This window comes from Protopterus annectens, chromosome 2.part0, assembly GCF_019279795.1.
Source record: "Protopterus annectens isolate FY-2018-M chromosome 2.part0, PAN1.0, whole genome shotgun sequence".
NCBI classification, from domain to species: domain Eukaryota; kingdom Metazoa; phylum Chordata; order Ceratodontiformes; family Protopteridae; genus Protopterus; species Protopterus annectens.
The window spans coordinates 862,540,658-862,559,787 of NC_056728.1; the positions used below are offsets into that span (position 1 = coordinate 862,540,658).

General features: G+C 41.1%; 1 protein-coding gene across 1 annotated transcript in view; it reads left to right on the forward strand.

Annotated features, from left to right (window-relative positions):
• JAK2 (Janus kinase 2) overlaps positions 1-19,130 on the forward strand; it is a 2,444,284-nt gene that overhangs the window by 1,519,029 nt on the left and 906,125 nt on the right. The gene's annotated exons all lie outside the window — the stretch shown is intronic.

Here is a 19,130-nt window from a genome sequence, read left to right on the forward strand (position 1 = left end):
GCAAAATAGAAGAGAATGGCATCTATGGTTATGGTAAGATTTTACACAACTGTTCTTTTTCTTTTACTTGAGAATGCTTCTGGTGCCAAAGAAAGAGTCTTGAAGACCAGTTCTGGTTCCTTCCTTTATGAACCTGTTAGTGATGGTGAACAAGTTCAAAATGTTATCCCTTTACAACTTGTTACTGCTGTTCTCTATTTGAGATTTCTGGAGACATTAGATTTAAAAGATGCATATCCTCTTATTCCTTCATATGTTGGATATTTGTTAAGGTTTGCTGTGTCTGAATCACATTATCTGTTCTCTGCATTATTTGGTTTTATACACTGCTCCACTGGTATTGCTAAAATGTCTAGCTCCTGTGATAACCTATGCAGACTGCAATGATTTTACATTTTTGCTTGTTTATATGTCTTGCTTATCTTTGCAGAGTTTTTGTCAGTTTGGGGAATGTATCACCTGGGTAAGTAATCTCCTACACAAACTGGGGTTCCTGGAAAATATACAAAAGTCTTGTATGATTCCTCGCCTCGTTGTTTTCCTGGTATTTCACCTGGGCACCTTCATTTTAAAGAGCTGTTCTTCCACAGGAAAAAGTATATCTGTATCTAGATGTTTCCTTGAGTTTTTCCACTCACACTAATGTCTTAGCCAGGGAATTTCGTAGCATTCTAGGTCACATGGCTTTTATAATTATTATAAGGTTCCACATGAGATGAATCCAGTGGTACCCGAAATCTGTATGGTCCAAACATCATCATCCCCTGACAGTTTTTGGTGTTTATAAAAAGGGAGATATTGTGGTGGAAACACCATTTTTTTCCCATACACCTTTATTGAATTATCACCTGTGACACAGGCAAATTTACATTCATGAGAAAGTAATCACACTATAATTAACATAACATTTTAATTTCATATAACCTAAGTAACATTATAGGTTCATAGGTGTGTACTAGGCTAATGGCCCTGGAGCCTTTATGAGCCTAGCCCATAGGATTACCTGGTATTGTGCCACCTGACCTTAGTTCCCAGTGCCTCTGTCGGGTAGAGCCACTGGAGTGATCCCCGGGGTGAATTTTTTTTTATTTCCCATCCACTCTTCAAGATTTCTCTTGAAGAGGGCCAGTGAGGTGCTCTGTTTGACATGTATGAGAAGTCTGTTCCATAGCATGGGCAAGTCTCTGAGTTATGAACCTGTCCCTCCAGCACATTCTGCTGTTTGTGGTAATGAGGTTGAGGTCTCTGGAGCATGTGGTGTGGAGGGCTTGGGATTTCTTTAGATGTAGCATTTCTAACAGAGCTGGGTCAGACATGGCTTTGTAAGTCAAGCAGAGATCGCCTCTTAAGTAGGCAATATGAGACAGAGAATAGTTGGAGTTTTTTGAGTCTGTCCGTATAGGACAAGTGTTTAAGGCCTAAGATCCTCTGTGAAGTACTTTTGCGGCCTTTCCATTTGTCGCAGGTGTCTAGTGAGGTACATGCCAAATGGGGCATTGTACTCGATGATTCTCCAAATAAGGGAAGAGTAGAGGGAGACAATGACCTCTTTCTTCCTGGATGCAAAACCCTTAGTAATGAGATGTGCCACATAGAAGGACTTTCTGATCACAGTGGCAATGTGGTGATCAAAAAGAGAGGTTGCTGTCAACCTGTGCTCCCAGATCTCTTATAACGCCTTCTGTGTTCAGTGGACTACCATCGATGTGGTAATTCATGGGAACTGGGTTTTTCCCAAAGGGAATGATGACACATTTTTTGGCAATGAGCTTAAGGTCATGGTTCTGACACCAGTCGTTGCTCTCAGTGAGGCCTTTTCCATAAGATGTCAACATCACTTGGGGAGTTAATAATGGCTCCCAACTTGCAATCATCTGCGAATTTTGTCAGCCAGAGTCCCTCCATAAATTATTCAATTCCTGCTTTTTTTTTTAAATAAGAAACATATTTTTTAAACCATCACTTACTACATAAGCAATCATACATTTATACAAATGAAAACAAACCACACCAACACAATCCTAGTTGTAGGCATTTTTTATCACAGACCATAATGACACACTGCCAGTTGTAAATACTGCATATCACTTATAATCTACTCAATCTTTTTCAGTCAAACATTACATAGCTCATTTAGGTTCTGCTGCCTTTTAAACCTCATTCCTCCATTGTACTATTCCCACAATTCCTATTTTTTTCTATGTAGTTTGGTCCTACCCTTTACTAACTATCTAAATTCCAGTTGTTTTATCTCTGGTACTGTATTCACTACTTCTAGTATAGTTGGTTCAGATTTTGATTTTCATTTTTAGTAATTGTTTTTTTGGCAGCCGCCATTATTAGACACAGCTAGGCTTTACAGTGCCTAGGAAATTCAGATTCTGTATCATAGCTCAGAAAAATCATCTCCCTTGTTAGACCAATCTGCCCATCCAGCATCATCGACAGTGCATCCCTCAGGGAATCCTTAAAGTTCGCCAGTTCACCTCACTCCCAGAAGATATGCTCCCATTTACCTCTTTCTTCCCCATCACAAAATTCTCTGGAGTCTACTTTGGATATAGAAATATCTATGCAAACATTTCCAGGCCAAAAAAAAAAAGTCTTCTAGATTTTGTTCCATATTTGGTAGACATACATATATCCTCCCATTGTTTTTGTGTATTGCTTATCCAGTCTCTCTTCCCAATTCTTTCTAACCACATCTGATTGATTCTTATAGTTGTCGTGCAATGTTTTATATGCTCTACTAATTATTCTTTTATTAATGGCAGCTTTTGTTCTAGATTCTACTAAAAACTCTACCAGTGTTGGGCTTTCATTTAGGATCTCCCTGATTCTTTCTCTTTGCCTATACTCTGATATCAAACCTTGATAGGGAAGGTCGTCTGTAACCTGCAGTCCAAATAAAATCTTGGTGTCTTGTCTTCCCATTCTATCATTTTTCCCTCTTTAGTTATTTGCTGCCAATAACTTGGTTCCTTGCCCAGTTTTCTACAATAAATCCCAGCCCCCTCTTACCTATTGTCTGTATCCATAATTGCAGTCATCCCTATCGGCAGAATTTCCTTTCCCCAGTCCAGTGTTGACTTAGTTCTTAGAATACTTTCTAATATTCTGTATGATTATTGTTATTCTCCTTAAAGGCCTGCATCTAAAAATCACAGTCTCTCCTTGTTTCTTGAGCTTCCCCCTTTTTTCATCATCATCCCTTTCCACTTTGAAATGTAGATGTTATGTAGTCCTATCTCACCTACATTCTTACCCGTGGGTTCGGAGCCGAATATCGGCTCCAACTCTGCCAACTTTTTTAGCTCGAAGTCTTCTATTGGCTGGGCTAAGCAGGTATCCCATGGTGCACTGCTCCATATCCCCAGATCTCGTTTGCCGCTTGTGTAGCTCGGATGTGGTCTCGCTCTTGGCTGTGGCTAAGTACCTTTCTTGTCTTTGAGAAATGATTGTTTCATAACCCAAAGCTATTTTCATAGCTATTGTCTTTTAGTGTTGTTTTAGGTTTTTTGATAGTGTGCTTGTGTTTGTGGTATCCCGATAACTGTTCCCTCGGGCTAGGCCCGTTTCAGTTAGAGGACCTAGTCCCTTTGTCCTGTCTGTTCGTTACTTCGTGGTCATTAACGTTAAACCTTTTTAGTTAGAGGTTTGGTATCTGTTCCCTTACTTCGTGGTCATTAACCGTTTTAGTTAGAGGATTTTGACCTGGTTTGTCTCAGTGTGTGTTCCCCAGTGTGTGTGTACTGTTACAGTTCATAACTTGTTCCCGTGTTTTTTGTGGTTGCGCGTCTGTGAGTTTCTTGTCAGACCATTTCTTGGGTTGCGTTGTTGGTGTTTGTTGTTGAGAAATGTCCAAGGATTCCAAGGAGCACAAACCTTTGGGTTTCAAAAAGTGCTCTAAATGTGGGTTCAAAATGTCCATCACCAATGGGCATTCTATTTGTGTCTATTGCCTGGGAGCCATTCATCTGCAGGAGTCCTGCAGCTTTTGCCATGCGTTCAGTCCCAGAGTGCTCCAAGAGAGAAAGAATAAGCTGATCTTAAAGGGACTCTTGAAACCCTCTTTCGAAGAGGCTTTGGATTCTTCTCCCAGTGCTAAGTCTAAGTCATCCAAGTCAAAAAAGAGATCTCCGGCTCCGTCGGCTTCATCGGAGCCTCCGGAGAAAATCACAAAACTCGTATCGACCTCCTCGGCTCCACTGTCCTCGGGGCCGCAGGAAGTGTCTGTGGTGATGGAACCGGCGACGGCACCAATTATATTGAAATCTCTTCGGAGCCGATCACCCAGTCTTAGACCAGTTTCTCCTGAGAGGAGATCTCAATCTCCCTCCCTGTCCTCCAAATCCTCCAGGACCCTTTCGGATGTGGATGTTGATAGGGTGGTCCAGAGGCTCCTCCAGTCACCGGTTTTGGAGAAATTGTTTTCGGATCCGGCCCAGTCGGCTCCGGAGCCCGTCCCAACCCCTTCTTCGATCGTTCCTCCTCCGAGTGCATCTCTGTCTTCGCAGCCGGAGTGTTCCGCACCGTGTGATGTTCCTAGGCCGGTTCTGATGGCCCCTCCGGCCCTATCGGTACCGACATCAGCTCTGACCCTGTCAGCTCCGTCCTCTGGGTTCGGGACTCAGGATTCTTCAGTCGGGCCCGAGGGGGACATCTCGGGACATATTTCGGTTCCGAGTCTCCCTCTCAGTGCCTCGGCTCGGGGAACTCTGACTCCCGTCATGGTCTCTGAGGCTGGCCAGTCCTCGGACTCGGGGGGGGGGGGCTGCCTTCGAGGCCATGCGGACTGCGCTGGCCAGATCGTCAGCTACATCAGGCGGGTCAGTCACTCTGTCCCCCACCACTCCAGTGAGAGCCTCTGATCACCACCTATCCATGGACAGCAGAGCACCATGGCCTAGGGATTCCCCCACAAGTGGTCACCAACTTTCTGAGGGTCCTTCAGAGTTCATGCCTGAGAAGCCCCCTAGAAAGAAAACGTGCAAGAGGAAGCACATAGACTCACTCTGATACTGACCTTGAGGAATCAGAGGGGTCCCCCAAGTCATCCTCTGATGATGTTTCCTTCTCCGACATCCTGGAGATACTGATCGGTATTCCTAAAGGCCTTTGGTGCTCAGCCCTCTGCCTCCTGGGTATCCCCACCCTTCGACGAGCTCCTAGATTTGATTTGTTGGAGGGTGTGAGAAAACCCTGATTCTGTGGAGACCGTACCCAGGCGTCCCAACAAGTTTCTTTCTGCTCCCCAGGGTAAGGAGTTTCTGTCCAAAGGAGTCCCTGTAGATGCCATGGTGGTTGCGGCAGACACTCAGAAGGAAGTAGCAGAGACCTCTTCCTCCGTCCATCCTCCTAACAAGGAGTCTAGGACCATGGACCGGTACGGGAAGCGTACCGTGTCATCAGCAACCTTTACCTTACGGTCGCTGAACTATCTGTCTCATTTCACTCGGCTCCAGAGAGATCTCCTCAAGGAGTTAGGAGATATTCTCGTGGGTAACGTCCCTGAGGCGGTGGCCCAGACCGTTAACGCCCAGGTGTCTACCCTCAATTCCATCGTCAACTCCTCCATGCGGCTCATTTCGTATTCAGCCGATGGAGCGAGCAGGGCAGCAAGCTCAGGGGTCGCCCTTAGACGGCAAGCATGGCTGCGCCTTTGTCACTTCGCTGAGGCCTTCAAGTCTTCCTTCACTGATGCCCTCTTCGATGGTTCTTCTTTGTTCGGAATCAAAGTGAAAGACACACTCGCCAGGTGCGAGCAAGAGGGAAAGACCCTATCTGCCATAGGGGGTCCGTTTTTCACTTCCCTCTAGGCCTTACCCCAAGGCCCAGCGGGGTGGGAAGATGTGGTTCAAAATATCACAGAGGTTTTTATCTGCCGCACAAGGCGAGTCCCCCTCCAGAGGCAGAGGAGGGGGAGGTTATTCAGGGAGACGCCTCCCTAGAGGCAGAGGGGGCCCCCACAATTTGGTGGACCGCGATTCCTTTCGCGGCTCTCCCTACTCTCGTTCCTGAGGGAGTGCCCGGCTGTGCTTATCCAGAGCCAGTCGGGGGTCGCATTTCGTCATATCCAGAAGCCTGGAAAAGCATCACCCAGGACCGATGGGTATTACGAATAATTTCCGGAGGTTATCTCATTCCGTTTACGTCAGACCCCCCTTCAATCAGAAAAATCCCAGACGTTCCACCCAGTCAAAGGGATCAAGCAGCCTCAGAGGTTTCAAAGCTGCTAGGAAAAGGAGCCATCCAGCGTGTCCCCTCAGACCAAATCGGATTAGGGACTTACTCAAGATTCTTTTTGGTGCCGAAAAGAACAGGGGACCCGAGACCCATATTAGATCTCAGCCAACTGAACAACTATGTACAGAAGTCCAAGTTCTGTATGGTCGCACTACAATCGATTCTCCCATTGTTGGGAGAGGAGATATGGATGTGCTCCATCGACCTCAAGGATGCTTACTACCATGTCAGAATGGACAGGGTATCCAGGAGTCACCTACGCTTCTGACTGGGAGCCAGTCATTTCCAGTTTCGAGCCCTGCCCTTTGGTCTCACCACAGCCCCCAGGGTGTTCACCAAGTATATGGCGGTGGTGACTGCTCACTTCAGACGTCAGGGATTCCAAGTGTTTCTGTATCTGGACGACTGGCTCCTTACCGCCCCACCAGGCATCAACTAGTCCAAACCAGGGACGCTACCATCACTTTGTCAACAGTTGGGCATAAATTGGGAAAAATCTGCTTTGTTGCCCTAGCAGCGTGTCACCTTTATAGGCGCAGAATTAGACACCATTCGAATGCGAGCATTTTTACCGCAGGAAAGGATCAGAGTCTTACAACAGATACACACCCTGATGCCCCTGAGGAAAGTGAAGGCGAGATGGGTTCTTCAACTCCTGGGGACCATGGCAGCAACAATTATGTTGGTCCCTCTAGCGAGATTGCACATGAGACTTCTTCAATGGCTCCTCTTTGTTCAATGGTCTCTCCAAGAATTTCCACTTTCTCACCCTATTTTGCTCACAGACAGATGCAAGTGGGATCTCAGTTGGTGGCTTTGCACCAACAATTTGGACAGGGGAAGGCCCCTCTTTCCACCCAAACCCAGTTGCCACAATAACCAAAGACGCCTCCCAGATTGGGGGGGGGCAGGCGCGCATTATCTTGGCAGGACAGTCCAAGGCACGTGGCAAGATAACGAGATACATCTGCATATCAACGTCGTAGCGATGAGAGCAGTGCTACTTGCGTTGCAGGCACTTCAGAGCTTTCTACCTCTAGGGACGATTGCGATACACTCGGATAACATGTCAGTAGTGTGGTATCTAAACAAGCAAGGGGGAACCAGGTCCTTACCCCTGTGCAGAGAGGCCATGCGAGTGTGGCAGTGGGCAGTATCTTCCCAACAGTTTCTGGTGGCAACGCACATTCCAGGGAAGTCTGTGATTGCGGACAGGCTAAGCAGAGCTATTCTGATGCTTTACGAGTGGTCCCTGAATCATCTAGTTGCAGAACGAATCTTCAGCAGATGAGGTCAGCCTTGCTGCGACCTTTTTGCCAGCCCCTTCAATGCCAAATGCAGCAGCTACTTCACGCTGATCCCCCCACAGGGGGAGTCACCCAGGGACGCTCTAGTTCACGATTGGCCCTCCAGTTTGCTTTATGCTTTCCCTCCATTTCCTTTGCTGTCAAAAGTGATTCAGAAAGCGCAATCCTTGGGAAGCAGAATGATTCTGATTGCTCCACACTGGCCTCGTCAAGTCTGGTTCCCCTTTCTCCAACCATACATTGTGGACACACCTTGGATTCTAGTCCCTCAACCAGATTTACTGACACACATGTCGGGACAGTTCCACCCCTCTCTGATGACCCTCCGGTTGACAGCATGGCTACTCCATTTCCATCGTTAGTTAGGCTTCATAATTTTTCACCGGAAGTAGTTCACATTTTATCTTCCTCTCATAAGCCATCTACTAGGAAGATTTATTGTAGCAAATGGAAGAGGTTTTCTATTTGGGTGCATACCCAAGGAATTGATCCTTACACAGCTCCAATTGCTTCATTCTTGGAGTTTTTGTCTATGCTTTTCCATCAGGGTTCCGCATCAGCTACCATAAAAGTTCAGTTGGCAGCGATCTCTAATTTTCATGTTGCTAATGAGCCTAGTCTCATGGCTCATAGACTCTGTAAGGCTTTTCTGAAGGGTACTCTGTTACTCCGTCCTCCGGTCTCCGAACCCATCATGCCCTGGGATCTCAGTTTTGTTCTACAAGCCCTTACTTCACCACTTTTCGAGCCTGCAGCTACCTGTGACTTGAAATTCTTGACCTGGAAAACAGCCTTCTTAACAGCAATCACTTCAGTAAGGCGAGTTTCAGAAATTCAAGCCCTTTCTATCAAACCTCCATACTTAATCTTCCATAAGGAGAGGGTTTCTCTTAGACCAAACCCTTCTTTCCTTCCTAAAGTGGCTTCCATATCTAATCTCAATCAATCTATTGAGTTGCCTGTATTCTTTCCTCATTTTTCAAACAAGGCAGAATTTAAATTTCACCAATTGGATGTACACAGACAGATACGTTTCTATCTGCACCAAACAAAAGATATCCGGAAGTCTGATAAACTATTTGTCTCCTTTTTGGAAAACAAAATTGGGTCCCCTGTCTCCAAAATCACCCTATCCAGATGGATATCTAGTTGCATCTCTTTTGCCTACCACGGAGGAGGAAATGATCTACCGTTTCCGGTTAAGGCCCACTCTACTCGGGCTGTTTCTACATCTACAGCCTATCAAGCCAGATTGTCAATGGATGATATATGTGCTGCAGCTACTTTGGCTTCTCCTCACACATTTATTTCTCATTACAAATTGGGTGTGGTATCTAGGGGCAGGTGATCCTTTGGTTCCACAGTACTCAGGAGTATCTTCCTATGAGCCACCCAGGATGTAGGTGCTAGGGACGCTGTCCCACGGGTAAGAATGTAGGTGAGATAGGACTACATAACATCAAGAAGTTATGTACTCACCATAATGTTCGATTTATGTAGTCCATCTCGCCTCACATTCTTACTTATCCTCCCACCTTCCCCCTTCCTGGAGGATCTGGAGGTTAGGTTTCTATCTACAGAGTTCCCTTTACTTTTAGCTTATTCTTTTTACCTGGACTTTGTGTATGCATGGGGTATGAGTGAGTATTCCAACAAGCTAGATCTGGGGATATGGAGCAGTGCACCATGGGATACCTGCTTAGCCCAGCCAATAGAAGACTTCGAGCTAAAAAAGTTGGCAGAGTCTGAGCCGATATTCGTCTCTGAACCCACGGGTAAGAATGTGAGGCGAGATGGACTACATACATCGAACGTTATGGTGAGTACATAACTTCTTGTTTTCTGCTTGGCTATGTATAGGAGTCTTAACTGTGTAGTTCTGAAATACCCCTTCAAATCGGGTAAACCCAGTCTGCCCTGTTCTACTGGAAAAATCAGCTTATCCCCACTTGATTCTTGTCATCTTCCTCTCCCAGATCAAGTCCTTCAACTCTTTATTAATTGCTATCCACAACTTCTCCTTTGGCTGATAAAAATATGCCTGATCTGTGCATAAGAGTAAAGGGACTAAAAACATTTTAACTCCTTGTATCTTTTTATCCATATCCTTATAACAAAGCTTCCATTTTTCTCAATTTTTGTATTATCTTTGGTTTATTCTCTTCCCACATATCCATAACGCCACACTAGTAATTTTTAATCTATACTCTTAAATACTTCACTTTATCATTTCCCTATAAGTATAGATATTCCTGAACCGATTCATGTGTGGGTACATAATTTACCACTATTGACTTTGTTTTATCTTCATTAATTTTGAATTCCAAAAAGATATGAAACTGTCTGAAAATGTTCCACAACACTGTAATGCCTCTTTCTGGTTTTGTTCGGTTTAAAGTAATATCTGCAAATAAAGCCATCTTTTCTTGACTACCATACCAATTATATGCTTGAATTTGAGTCCCTTATTTTCTTTGCCACTGGTTCTAAATATAATGCAAATAAAGGGGAAAGAGGACACCCCTGTCTGGTTCCTCTGCTCAAGCAGGAATTGTCAGAGAGGTCCCCAACCACTCGCCTCCGATCCCTCATATATTTTCTTAATCAACTTTATAATTTTTTTCAGGAAATGCAAATGCTTCCATTCATTACCCTGCTTATAAAGTCCCAACTTAATCTGTCACATGCTTTCTCTATAGCAAGATCCACCAACAACAATGGCATTTTCTTACATTCTGCTTCCCTCTGGATCATCAGTGTTCTATTTATGTCAAATGTTTGCCTTCCCTCCACAGAAAACATATTGATCCATATCTGTCAGTTTTGGCATTACTTTTTCCATTCTTTTAGCCATTATAGACACAAACACTTCATAATCATGGTTTAGTATTGAAATGGGCCTGTATGAAGTTGGATCTGATGGATCTTCACCCTCTTTAGGTATTACAGCTATCACTGCTTTCTTCTAGGACATTAGAACTTCTCCTCCTCTTAAAATACTGTTAAACAAAACCTTCCAGATCTTTATCAATTTTTTCCTCCTAGCTTCCAAAGTTGGACAGGAATACCATCTATTCCTGGTGACTTTCCTGTAGATTGGTTATACATCACAATTTTTTTATCTCATCTCCTCCTGTCTTAACTGTTAATAATTGAGCCTCATCTACCTCTAACCTAGGCATATTTAATTTTTCCATAAACATTTCCATTTGTATCTTTTATTGATTTTTCAAAAAAATGAAGGTGGGTGCCAAAATAAACTGTAAACTCCAAAAAAGGCAGTCTGAGAGGTCCGTGTAAAGAACGAGCAGCACAAACCACGGGTAGAAGGCTTTACTGAAACAAACACAACACTCCACTCCACACACAAATGCTTTAACAGTATCACCAGCGTTTTCGTCAACTGACTTCATCAGATGTGAAAAAAAAAACATTTTAAAACCAAACTTGCTACTATTTATAAGGGTCTCCCTACCAGACCCACCAAGAAAATTTTTTTTTCCAACAGTCAATCAAAGAAATCTGAGTTGTACAAAAATAACTGTCTCTTAACAATAGGTAAATAAATAAATAGGTTTAATAAATACCTTACATTATTAAAAAAAGTGTTTGGGGTTTAAAATGTGTTTAATCTCTTAAAATATAATACTTTTTTTGTAATTCTTAGATAAATATATTAATAAATATCCAAATCTTTCTCCTTTCGCAAAGGATGTAAACTTTTTTAGGATTAGGGCAGCTAGGCTTCTTGGACACACATTAACCCCTGTGAGTAGTTTCCGACTTGCTCCTGGTTTGAATCCTGGAGTGAAAAAAATCCTGTACTATTGATAAGGTTTGCCCACCAGATGGTGTTAGTATTATAAAAAAAAAAAAAAAAAAGGTTTGTATCCTTTGAGAAAGATTTGGATATTTATTAATATTTTTATGCAAGAATTACAAAAAAGTATTCTATTTTAAGAGGTTAAACACATTACTTTAAAACCCATACACTGTTTTTTTAATAATGTAAGGTATTTATTAAACCTAACTATTTATTTACCTATTTTTTAAGAGAGAGTTATTTTTGTAGAACTCAGATTTCCTTGATTGATTGTGGGAAAAGGTTTTTATAGGTGGGTCTGGTAGGGAGTCACTTATAAATAGTTGCAAGTTTGGTTTTAAAATGTTTTTTTCACATCTGATGAAGTCAGCTGTCGAAAACGCTGGTGATATTGTTAGTGTTTGTGTGGAGTGTTGTTCCAATAAAGCCTTCTACCCATAGTTTGTGCTGCTCGTTCCTTACACGGACCTTTCTGAGTGCCTTTTTTGGAGTTTTCTTGATTTTCATATTTCTCTGCTTTATACAGACTTTCATAGAATTTCCAAAATATTTCTAATAACTCTACACAATCTCATTACCTTCTTTGTTTCAGGCTGCCTGCCTTAGTTTGGCGACAGCCCTTTCTACTTTCTATTGCTTGAGTCGTTGTGCTAAAAGTTTTTCTGCTCTAGTGTTATCAAAAAACAATTGCTTAATAGCAACCTTTCTAAACTTGTGCACATTATCGAGGTAATCCCTTATTTTCAGCTTGGCATTCTGCATCATCATCTTGTTCTCTGAGATTCCCCATATTCTGCAGTACTTTAACATTTGTCAGTCCCTCTAAATAACTCGTTACTTCTTAACCATAGCTCCCTTTCTTTTATTTCCACTCTGTTTTTAAATTCCACCTTAATTTTATCCCACTGCATAGCTGTATTTTCAGAAGAAATTTCTATCCTCTCTAACAGCTCCTGAATAATCTCCGCTACCCATTCCATAAGACTCCTCTCTTTTTGACAGGTAGGTGGGAAACCACCAATGTCTCATTTTTATTTCTTTACCCTGTGCTTTTCTTTTAGCTATTATTTGCACATGATCGGAAATAGTTATTGGGTGAGTATCAAGACCATCAATTAAATGCACATTTTCCTGTGAAATGTAAAGTCTGTCTAGCCTAACACAGCTTTTATATATTGGGGAATAATATGTAAATTCACTCCTAACTCCTATTACTGAATGCACATCTTCATGCCAAATATTTTCATAAATTTCTTCAAAAATTTTCCCTCCTTTGTTATATTCTTCTTTCTGGGCCCCCAGACACATAGTCTCTGCTGCAAATCAAATTCCAGTCCCCACCTATAATTAATATTCCTTGCTGAAAACGGATTATTTTTCCTTGAATTTTCTTAAGCTCTATTATAGAAGTTTTAGGTGGAATGTAAATGCATGCCAGTGTAATCCTGCTCCCTTGCCAGTAGCCCCTTAGCACTACAAGTCTGCCATTACTGTCTTTATCTTCTTCTATCACTATTGGAGCTCCTGTTGCAATTAGTATAAGTACTCCTCTTTTCCTTTGCCCCAGGTATTCTGCTGAATAACCATCCTGAAAATCTTTCTTTATCAAACTCACGTTCACTTCTTTCTAAGTGTGTTTCCTGTAACATAGCTATTCACACTCTAAATTATTTAAATGTAGTTCACTACTTTTTCTTTTTTGTATTTTTCTGTGAGGCCATTTACATTTAAAGACATTACAGAAAGTGTCATTGTATTAAAAAGTTATTATTCCCACCTTTTATGCATAACACATTTTTTGTTAAATGTCTAGTCCCAGCTTTTGTGTTACATGCATACACTGTTTGCTAGGTTGAACTTGTGATATTGTGCTACTAACTGAAACTTGGCTTAAATCAGACAATAGGAATAATGAAATACTAACTGCAGGTTATAATATCATTAGAAAGGACAGAACAACCAAAACAGGAGGTGTGTAGCAATTCTATGTAAACATCACCTTAAAATAGAAACTTTAGAACTGAGTACACCTAACTTTAACAATGCCAAAATTTTGTTTACTAAATACAAATCGGCTCCAAAAAACAGATAAATATAATTGGCGGCTGTATCCCACCTGGCAATATTATACCCACTCTCAAGAATATATTGCACTGGACCTCAAGCACACTCCCTCAGGAAACCATCATCATGGCCAACTTCAATATTGATTGGCTTACCTGCTCCTCTCAAAATCCCTCAAATGTTATCAACCTCCATGGTTTCATATATTTATTTATTATTTAACATTTGTTTACTGGTCAAGTCTGACTTGAAACGAAGCCAGTTTTCAGCGGAGGCGAGGGGAAAAATGCTCCAGAAGCATGTCTTTGAAACGTGGGAGGAAACCGTATGCCACTATGATGCCTGAAAGTGAGGAGTAGTTGGAGTCTGTCGATGAATGTCAAAGTAGAAAATGCAAGAGCTAGTTTACTGCTTGACACTAAAACTAGGATTATGGAGCCTTACAAGATGGCCTCCAACTGTGACGCATGTTTACTGGAAATCTGTCAGTACAAAAACCTACATTTGCTGAAAATGCCAAATGAAAGAAGTCAGTTTGGCTGAAATTTAGATCTTGGCTGAGGATTGTTCTGCATTGATGTCAAGTAAAAAGTCTTCCCATGAGAAATAAAATTAATAAAAGGGGAGAACAAAAAGTTGTGCTGGACAAGAACTCTGTAAAGACTCTGTGGAGAACAGACAAGTTTATGGTGTAGATGCAGGATATGACTTCCAACAGCTTTGCAGAGAAAAATTCTCAGATTTACTGAGAGGCCTTTAAAGTAAGTAGGGCACCAGAGCTGTACACAAACTCAAATAAGGAGAGAGTGGAAAATAGAAGAAGCATTGAATTGTCCTAAATAATGGGATAAAGTGTGCAAGAAAAAGGAGGAAGTAACTGGAGGAGGTTAGCCAAGGAAGGAAGAAACTTGGAGCAGATTACCCAGGAAGGAAAGCAAACGGAATGGGAGAAAGCAGAACTTTTGGGATTACATGATAAGAATGGCTTGTCTGTTGTCCGGGATTAATAGATGAATATAGACAGAGAGAGAGAATAAGAGAGAGATGGGTGAATGGCTACCTCTGTTGGAATATTTGATGTAACCAAGAACAGATAGAGCTATAAAAATGGGGATAATTAGTAGGGTGTATAGAATTATATATGATAACTATAAAAATTAATTGGAGGAACTCTGTTAGGATTGCAAGAAAAGACTGGGTGGACAAATTACAAATGTTCAGTGGGAAAAGTATGCACTACTTCTAAATATGTGGCTAAATCCAGATGGTGTGGGATATTTGCATGGAAATGCTTGCGCAGATATTTTATACCCCAAGTAGATGGCAAAGGTTCTTTCCTCAGGCTCAGAGAGACTGTAAGGGGGGGGGGGGGTCTCTCTGTCTGTGTGTGTGTGTGTGTGTGTGTGTGTATGGGGAGTGAGAGGTGAAACTTGGACCATGTCTTTCTGGAGTGTGCAGAGTTGACTTAGATTAAAAACATATTGCCAAATGTCCCAGGACAGATTCTGGGTGAATAGCTTGAAGTTACTAAAGAGGTAATGTTGCTAAATTGGAGTAGGGGAACTAAAATAAGAGGACATAAGAAGTTCTTGCCAACTTTAATTATACTAGTAGCCAAAAAAAAGATACAACTGGAAAGTGGAAGTCAAGGTTAAGACTGACCTTAAAGATGAGTTGTGTATTATAACGCAGTTAGAGTGGGCTTATTAGATAGGGGATCGAACAAGATCCATACCTTTAAAAAGAATGTGTTGGACCACCATTACATTTGTGATGAGAAAAGAATGAAATGTTGAGGGGAGAAAATGTCACAAAAATAAAAGTACTAAATGGCAGACAGTAACCTTTTAAAATGTCAGGGTTCGCAATGCCAAGTCCCAGAAAGTTCAAACTAAATGAACAGAGGTCCAAAATTTATTTGAACTAAGCCTTAGATTGCCATTTCTTGGGATATTTTTTTTTTCTCCAAGGCACACTGATCTTGGGGTTGGTATGTAAAAGTTTGTGGAGTATAGGGTGTTTGTCCCCCACACATTTAAGTAGGGAGCTGGAAAAAAATTCAGTAGGTTGAAATGTTGAAAAGTTTGTAAAAAAAAAAAAAAAAAAAAAGTAAAAATAAATGTGCAAATTCAATATAGTCGTAATAATGTTGATAATGACTTTGAGTACATGTTGAGTTTAGTAAAGCAGTGTTTCAAAAAAAAAAAAAACACAGCAATGTGTAATCCAGCCCTGTCAGTTCTTTGTAGATGGATATTGAAGAACTGGAACCAGAGACGTAGTTTATTTTGCTGTGCTCAAAGGTCTCTGCAGATGATGACCAGCCATGAACTAAATTAAAAGACGCTCGCTTTTTGGGAGAAAATATGGCAAGTTTGGGTAAGGTCCACATAGTCATAGTTGCAGTTTTCCCAGTAATATATGGCTGTGAGATTTGGGTGATAAGTAAGCTTAGGTGCTGCTTTTGAGCTGTAATGCAGAAGAAATATTTTGACAATTCAGTGGATGGGAAGAAGATCAAATCAGTCAGTACTTACTCAAATCCAGAATTATGGAGGGTGTGGCAACATACATTATACTCAAGTACTTTGGCCACATAATAATAAGACAGAATTTACAGAATAAATCATTGATGGTGGGGAACAATGAAGACAAAAGATGAAGAAGAGGGCAACAGAGGCTAGGTTGGATATGCAGTATTACAAAAGTAAAGCATATAAATTTACAAGGACTTAAACTACGGTGGACAGACAGGCCTCTGCATAATTTGTAAAACTGTGAATAGTTATGATTTTTGAAGGAATGAATTAACAAATTTAGTAAAACTCATGTGTTTGTTAACAGAAATCTTGTTTAGGTAAGCTGGGATGTTTAAAAATGCATAAGCAGTATGATTCTTTTTTGTGCAGTAGGTAACATCAAAGTATATTTTTATATTATGTATAACTTCTTGCACTGGTTAGGATATCATCAGTAATGTATTATATAGAAGTAAGTCAGTAATTACCCTAATGAAGCCGTTACAGTGAAACTTGTTAGAATTTGTTCACATTGACTGCTATATAAGTTTTGAGTGGGAGATTAAATTGGGATTGCTTTGTCAGAGTGGTATTTGGTCTAATGTTTAATAAGTTTATCCCTCCATTGTTGTGTTATTCACATGAACACTCACTCACAGACAGAATCAACAGGACTCTGCTCATTCAGTAAAGAGCAGAATTATCCACTTTATTTTATCCAAATTCTTTCTAATTCATTGCAAGTACCACATGTGGTGTACCCCGAGGTAGGGCCGTATAGAGGGCTTACAGGTTATTTACCTGGAGAACAAAGCAAAATAAAATGCATATTAACATGAAGTATTATTGAACTGAACCTTTTATTCTTCAAGGACAACAATTCCTTGAGAACCAATCTCTGCTGCAAATTAGAGCAGACTTTTATCAGATGGAACAAAAAGAGAAAGGAGCTCCTAATTAATCAGTGATGCTAGTAAGTGTTGTATTTTTATTTAATGAGGGCAATGTCCCCCATTTCTTTATCCATCCATCCCCAACCTCGTTTTCTCATTTTTGCACATGGGGTTGGAGTGTCAGTTTAACAGTGACAATCATCTAAAGCCAAAGTTTGCAACATTGGGTGGCTAGCCCTGCCGCGGTAGTTCTTCCATACCACACACACACTGTCAAAGCTATGACCAATTTAGTGTCTGGTCCACCTACTACATGTCTTTGGAATGTGGTAAGAAACTGAGCACCCAGAGAATACCCACATAAACACAGGGAAAGACATGCATACTCCACACAGAAGGCACCCCAGCCGAAAATCAAACCAGGGAACCTCTTGCTGTGTGCCAACAATGCTTATCTGCTGTGCCATCCTGCACCCAGCTATTTTTCCTGCTTTATAAACAGAAGAGACGGCAAAGGTTCACCGGATTAAGCCTGTGACAGAATAGAACAGATGCCTTTTGATGCTCTGAAGGTAAACAGTCCTTTATAACCTAGTATTCCATTAGGGTTATATTTTTGCATAAATATTTCCATAAATGCCATTTGTACACTAGTTACTTGGTTATTCATTCATATTATTGCAAAAGTATGCAAGTTAGGTGCTCTGGGAACCTCATTCTACAAAGCTGCCCTTTAGGGCAGCATTATGTTACTCCTTAAATAGCGGTTTTCCTTTTACCACTGTTTTCTGCTCATGCCCTCACTTCTTTCCTGTCTGTCTTGTTTGTAAAAAAATCTGCTGTGTGAGCATTTGGAAGTAACATACTGCAGTTAAATAATGATTATGATAATGGTGGCTCTTAAAGGCTGCTCTTTTGTAGCAAAGTGCTTTCGCCCTTAGAACTTTTAACGGAGCAGGATTTAGGTACTTTTATGCCTTTATTTTTCATTTTTGTGTTGCTGTGTTTGTGAATGACTTGGTCATGGCCCTCATATGAGCACATCCTAAAGCTGTCATTTGAATACTTCGTATTCCTTTAGGCAGGCAGTCAAGTAAGGGTTGGGAGGGTAGCCTAATGGTTAAGGTGTTTGCCTTAGAAACACAAAGTGCAGGGTTCAAGTCCCCCAAGGGATAATTGGCTAGGCTTAAAATGACTCGCAAGGGCAGTTAGCCAAATACTGATCTATGAACCTATGAGTGGCCAGAAATACTTGCTACTATCATTTTTGAGTCAAGAAGTAATTGGAAAAATGTTAAAGAAACTGACAGTTTGAACAGACAATGGAATAGTGTAAGAAGATCTCTACAGGTGTGTGTTGGAAAAGTTTGCATCGTCTGGTATGTAATCATACTTGTACGAACCTGTATCAGTTCAGATTCTTTGCTGACAGTACCTTAAGTAAAAGCAATTACCAGATTGTAATCCAGCAAACCAGTACTAGTTCTTTTACTATATTTCATGCTTGCTCACAGATGGTGCCGAACATCTTATTTTGCATCTTGATAACAGACTTTCCAACTGGAGTTTGTATAACATGCAAATCACATTCAAAACCCAGTAGAAATTTACTATTTAGGTACTTTCTTCCTTTTTGAGACACTGTCTCGATTTCCAGTCAGAAGGCGCCCTTTGCCAACACTTATTCAGTTCTTTCTTAGCAGTTTGTTGGCATACATAGTATTTATTTAGACCATTGTTTGTACCTGAATGCAGCTGTTCATTTTGTGATCTTTATTTCTCCCATCACTTTTACAGCAGACATGATCTGATTACTGTAAAATTATGTTGTTTAGGTAAGTCACGCATCATCAGTTAGTCCTCCTGTTACTCTTTGCGTTTATGCTGTTATTTTCCTCTTCTAGCCATGTTGTAGTTCGGCTATGCCATTTTCTTTTTCTGTACTTTAAAATGCATGTCAGTGCATGTCATTTAAAAAATAGTTTAAGGTAACAGAGATACTTTGTTTCAGAACTGAGCAAGAATTAACCTCTACTGGTTCAGTACATCACAAGTCATCGTGTGTGACTGGGATCATGCCGTCTAAATGGATATTGTTTTAAAATCAGAATGTACTTACTGTGTTATTGTTTGTTTCAGATGAAATTAAGTACCTGATGGGGAATTTGTCTTAATTATAAACTATACAGTTTTATTATAAAGGTCACTCTTTTTTAGGGCAAGTGAAGGCCCTACCCAGAATGAGTAATGCAGGAGTGGCCCAAAAGAAAGCTACTCT